Below are 6000 nucleotides of genomic sequence, written 5' to 3' on the forward strand. Positions count from 1 at the left end.
TTCTATAGAAAATTTTGTCAAAATTTTATTTCTATAGAAAATTTTGTCAAAATTTTATTTCTATAGAAAATTTTGTAAAAATTTTATTTCTATAGAAAATTTTGTCAAAATTTATTCTATAGAAAATTGTTCTCAACATTTTATTTCTATGGAAAAATTTGTTAAAATTTTACTTCTAAAGAAAGTTTTATCAAAATTTAATTTCTATAAAAATTTTTATACATTTTTTTTTCCAAAGGAAAAATTTTCAAAATTTTATTTCTATAAAAAATTTTGTCGAAATATTACATCTATATAAATTTTTGTCAAAGTTTTATTTCTGTATAAACATTTGCAAAATTGTATGTCTGTAGAAACATTTGTCAAAATTTTATTTCATTTCATTTCTATAGAAAATTTTATTTCTATAGAAAGTTTTGTCAAAATTTTATTTCTATAGAAAATTTTACAAAATTTTATTTCTATAGACAATTTTTTCTCTACACTAATAGAAAGGTTTCGTTATATTAACGAAATGTGTCGTTAAAAGTCAGCCAATGAAACAAATTCGTTAATACAACGAAATTTTTCGTTATTATAACGAATTTTCTGTAAATTAACTTAACTTTTCATACTATTAACGAATATTTCCATTCTATTAATGAAATTGTTTCGTAATATCAATGAAAATTTTTCGTTGGCTGAATTTTAATGAAATTTTCTTTGCGTGTAGAAAATTTTGTCAAAATTCTATAGAAAATTTTATTTTATAAATACATATTTATATTTATTTTGTCAAAATTTTATTTCTATAGAATATTTACTCAAAATTTTATTTCTAAACAAGTAAGGCAAGTCTAAAGTCGGGCGGGGCCGACTATATTATACCCTTCACCACTTTGTAAGTCCACATTTTCGATACCATATCAAATCCGTCCATGTGTTGGATGCTATATGAATCCATACACATATATTCTGTATATCTGAGGAGATCTGTACAGAGTTCTGCAATACTTATAGATTTTACTTTTAAGTCGGCTAATGCGCTGAGGTGGAACACAATGTTAGTAAAAAACAAGTAAGGAAAGTCTAAAGTCGGGCGGGGCCGACTATATTATACCCTGCACCACTTTGTAGATCTAAATTTTCGATACCATATCACATCCGTCAAATGTGTTTGGGGCTATTTATAAAGGTTTGTCCCAAAAACATACATTTAAATATCACTCGATCTGGACCGAATTAGATAGACTTCTGCAAAATCTATAGACTCAAAATTTTAGTCGGCTAATGCACTAGGGTGGAACACAATGTTAGTAAAAAAATATGGGAAACATTTAAATCTGAAGCAATTTTAAGGAAACTTCGCAAAAGTTTATTTATGATTTATCGCTCGATATATATGTATTAGAAGTTTAGGAAAATTAGAGTCATTTTTACAACTTTTCGACTAAGCAGTGGCGATTTTACAAGGAAATTGTTGGTATTTTGACCATTTTTGTCGAAATCAGAAAAACATATATATGGGAGCTATATCTAAATCTGAACCGATTTCAACCAAATTTGGCACGCATAGCTACAATGCTAATTCTACTCCCTGTGCAAAATTTCAACTAAATCGGAGTTAAAAATTGGCCTCTGTGGTCATATGAGTGTAAATCGGGCGAAAACTATATATGGGAGATATATCCAAATCTGAACCGATTTCAACCAAATTTGGCACGCATAGTTACAATGCTAATTCTACTCCCTGTGCAAAATTTCAACTCAATCGGAGTTAAAAATTTGCCTCTGTGGGCAAATGAGTGTAAATCGGGCGAAAACTATATATGGGAGATATATCCAAATCTGAACCGATTTCAACCAAATTTGGCACGCATAGTTACAATGCTAATTCTACTCCCTGTGCAAAATTTCAACTCAATCGGAGTTAAAAATTTGCCTCTGTGGGCAAATGAGTGTAAATCGGGCTTAAACTATATATGGGAGCTATATCTAAATCTGAACCGATTTGACTGATATTTTGCAAGTTTTTCGAGACCCATAAAATATTCGGATGTACGGAATTTGAGGAAGATCGGTTGATATACACACCAATTATGACCAGATCGGTGAAAAATATATATGGCAGCTATATCTAAATCTGAACCGATTTTTTCCAAAATCAATAGGGATCGTCTTTCAGCCGAAACCCTATACCAAATTTTAGGACAATCGGACTAAAACTGCGAGCTGTACTTTGCACACAAAAATACATCAACAGACAGACAGACAGACAGACGGACAGACAGACAGACAGACAGACAGACAGACAGACAGACGGACATCGCTAAATCGACTCAGAATTTAATTCTAAGCCGATCCGTATACTAAAAGGTTGGTCTATGATTACTCCTTCTTGGCGTTACATACAAATGCACAAACTTATTATACCCTGTACCACAGTAGTGGTGAAGGGTATAAAAAGTTTATTTCTGTATAAAATTTATCAACATTTTATTTCTATATAAAGAATGTCAAAATTTTATTTCTATAGAATATTTACTAAAAAATTTTTTTTCTATACAAACCAACTGTGGAAACCGGTGTTATAACCGATTTCTACCAGTTTCACATATGTGTCGTGAAGAAACATTATTGGCCAAATTTTGGTATAAGTTTTCCTACTCGTATACACACAATAATAATTCCTTTCCTCTCAAACGAAATTCTAGAAAAACAAACATCGTTTACAATTTTAATTTTAATGTAAAAATTAATTAATTAAGAAAAGTCACAAAATATTTTTACGTGGTACGCAACAAAAATTGTAGGATGCCCAACTTATACCATATTAAGAACAAATTTCTTTAAAATAATGAAATTTTAATTAAAAGAAAGTTTATAATAATATTTGCTTCAAAAACTATTTTATTAAAATTAGGAAACACATTTTGGAAATTTGCGTCCCTCCCATAAAGTCTTATATCTTTGAACAAAGACAAATTTTCTTTGGCTCGGAATCGATAACAGAATCCTTAAGGAAGAGTCAAAATCTTTGGATCCTAGAAATTTTTGGAGGGTAATTATGTCATTCCGAAATAGTGGTTTCAGGCCTCCATAAAGTCGATATATTTTCGGCAGTGGTGGAATTCTGAGTCGATCTAATAATGTCCGTCCGTCCATCCATCTGTTAATCACGCTAACCGAAATAAGGTTAGGTTAGGTTAGGTGGCAGCCCGATGTATCAGGCTCACTTAGACTATTTAGTCCATTGTGATACCACATTGGTGAACTTCTCTCTTATCATTGAGTGCTGCCCTATTCCATGTTAAGCTCATTGACAAGGGACCTCCTTTTTATAGCCGAGTCGGAACGGCGTTCCACATTGCAGTGAAACCACTTAGAGAAGCTTTGAAACCCTCAGAAATGTCACCAGCATTACTGAGGTGGGATAATCCACCGCTGAAAAACTTTTTGGTGTTCGGTCGAAGCAGGAATCGAACCCACGACCTTGTGTATGCAAGGCGGGCATGCTAACCATTGCACCACGATGGCTCCCGAAATAAACATGCTTGAAACTTGACACAAGTTGTTGTTATTGATGTAGGTCAGATGATATTGCAAATATCGACAAATTAAGGTGAAACTCTGGCCTCGAGGGACAATTAAGCGCATTTCGGGTGAAATGAGGTTGCCAATAAATTTGGTTATCACAACCAATCTGTATTCTCTGTGCATGCACATTTTGGCATTTGTAGCAACTATCTGTTGGCAGTTGTGTCACCCGACTAATTCGGTCGACTCAATCGAGTTATGGGAGATGCAACTAATACTGCATATGGAGTTGATTGTATCAACCTATGGAATTGGTCATTGTTCCCTTCTTCATTTGCTTGTGTCACCCAACGACTGATTCGCTCGACACAACTAATACAACATATGGCGTTGGTTGGGTTTGCTGACGACATCGGTTGTAGTTACCATCCTCATTCGGTTGTGTTGCCCAACTTTAATAATAATCATAACCAAATTAAAAATCAATTCCTTCCCAATTAAATATTATATTTGTTGATTTAAATATAATTATATTGGTAGAAATAAATAAAAATATAATGTTTTTGATATCAAAAGATGATGATTGCATTTCAAAATGTTTAGCGATTATGTTGGTTGTAAATAAAGTGGGGAATAAAACCAAAAATTGTGCATTGGCTATACACGGCAGTGGTTAGACCTATAATGCTATATGGTGTTGTAGTCTGGTGGCCGGCACTTCAGAAACCGATTTATTTAGATAAAGTTCAGCGTATGGCGTGTTTGTGTATTTCAGGCGCATTCAGCAAGACAGGAACAAATTCCCTTAATGTAATGCTGCATCTATTGCCTTTAGCCATTTTGGCCAAACAGTCAGCTGCAACAACGGCTGTGCGGTTGCGCGAACTATCGCTGTGGTCGGAAAAAGGTTACGGTCACAGTTCTGTCCTCAAAATAATGCCAGATGTGCCTAACGTAGTGGATTACACTTTGGCGAGTCCACTTTTCGACAAAAAGTTTGAGACTCTAATCCCCAACAGTGAGGCGTGGTGCACACAGACCCCGGGGAATAAAGAATATATAGATTTCTACACTGATGGCTCCAAATTGGATGGACAAGTGGGGTTCGGAGTATATTCTAATGATCTGGAACTTCGAATAGCGAAAAGATTACCTAATCACTGTAGTGTTTTTCAGGCTGAAATATTAGCAATAAGAGAGGTGGCGAATTGGCTGAGAAGTAATGTTCCAAAAAATGTGGGCATTAATATATACTCATACAGTCAACCTGCAATAAAATCCTTGGACTCTGTGTTCCTCAACTCGAAAACGGCCATCGACTGCCGCAAATCTCTCAATGAGATGGCTGAGCAGTACAATATTCACCTAATATGGGTGCCTGGCCATAGGAACATACCGGGGAACTGCGAAGCGGATGAGTTGGCAAGGCTAGGGACTACCTTACATATTCCAGGGGAACTAGAATTTGTTGGTATGCCACTAGCTACCTGAAAGCTCATGCTGCGTGAGAAGGCTGTAATGATGGCAAATGTTCGATGAGAGAATTGCAAGGGTTGTAACGACACCAAGCAAATATGGCCCCATTTCAACTTAAACCGCACACTAGATATGCTAATGTTCTCGAGACGTCAGATATCACTCCTGATATCTGCTATAACGGGTCGCTGCCTGATAGGCGATTTTGCAAAAACTATTGGCGCGAAGTATAATGACTATTGTATGAGCTGTCATGATGCGGAGGAAAAAGAATCAATTAAACACCTCTTGTGAGAGTGTCCTTCATTTTGTGTAAAGCGCAAGCAACTTTTAGGAGCATATAGCTTCAGATTACTGGCGGATCTGGAAAACGTTAACTTAAGCAGTCTGCTAATGTTTTTGGAACAATCTGGTTGGTTCAACAAAGAAAAATAATCAAGAAGGTTCAGCGGTTAAAACAAGAAGTGCCCATATGTAATAGGTACTTTTAGTTAATGTGGTATCGCAATGGACTGAATAGTCTAAGTGAGCCTGAATCTTAATCGGGCTGCCACTTTAACCTAACCTAACCTAACCTAACCTTGGTTGTAAATCAGCTCATATACCCTTCCCCATGAATTGGCGAAATCATCCTAAGCGGCAAAATAAATTAAAATTTGATTAACAAAATGATTCGTATATTTCCGTCTCGAAAATAGCTAAATACGACAGGAAGATCGACCGCGCCGAATTTTAAATACCCAACACCATGGAGGGCTTATAAAAATTTTTCTATATCGCAATAAATAACATTAATATCTGGACCAATTTAGATGTATGGATATGGACGTAAAATTGTAAAAATCTGTATTATCGGAATTGTAGCAGTTTACAAATATTTACGGACCACCCTATTTGTGTCATGTTGATGCTTTATATAATCTTAACCCAGAAAGTTTGGTTCAAATGGTGTTTGTTTTGGGGGGTAGGGAATAAATTTCACACTTAAACATTTAAGAAAATGGGATG

Source organism: Haematobia irritans, chromosome 3 (genome assembly GCF_050003625.1).
Source record: "Haematobia irritans isolate KBUSLIRL chromosome 3, ASM5000362v1, whole genome shotgun sequence".
NCBI lineage: Eukaryota > Metazoa > Arthropoda > Insecta > Diptera > Muscidae > Haematobia > Haematobia irritans.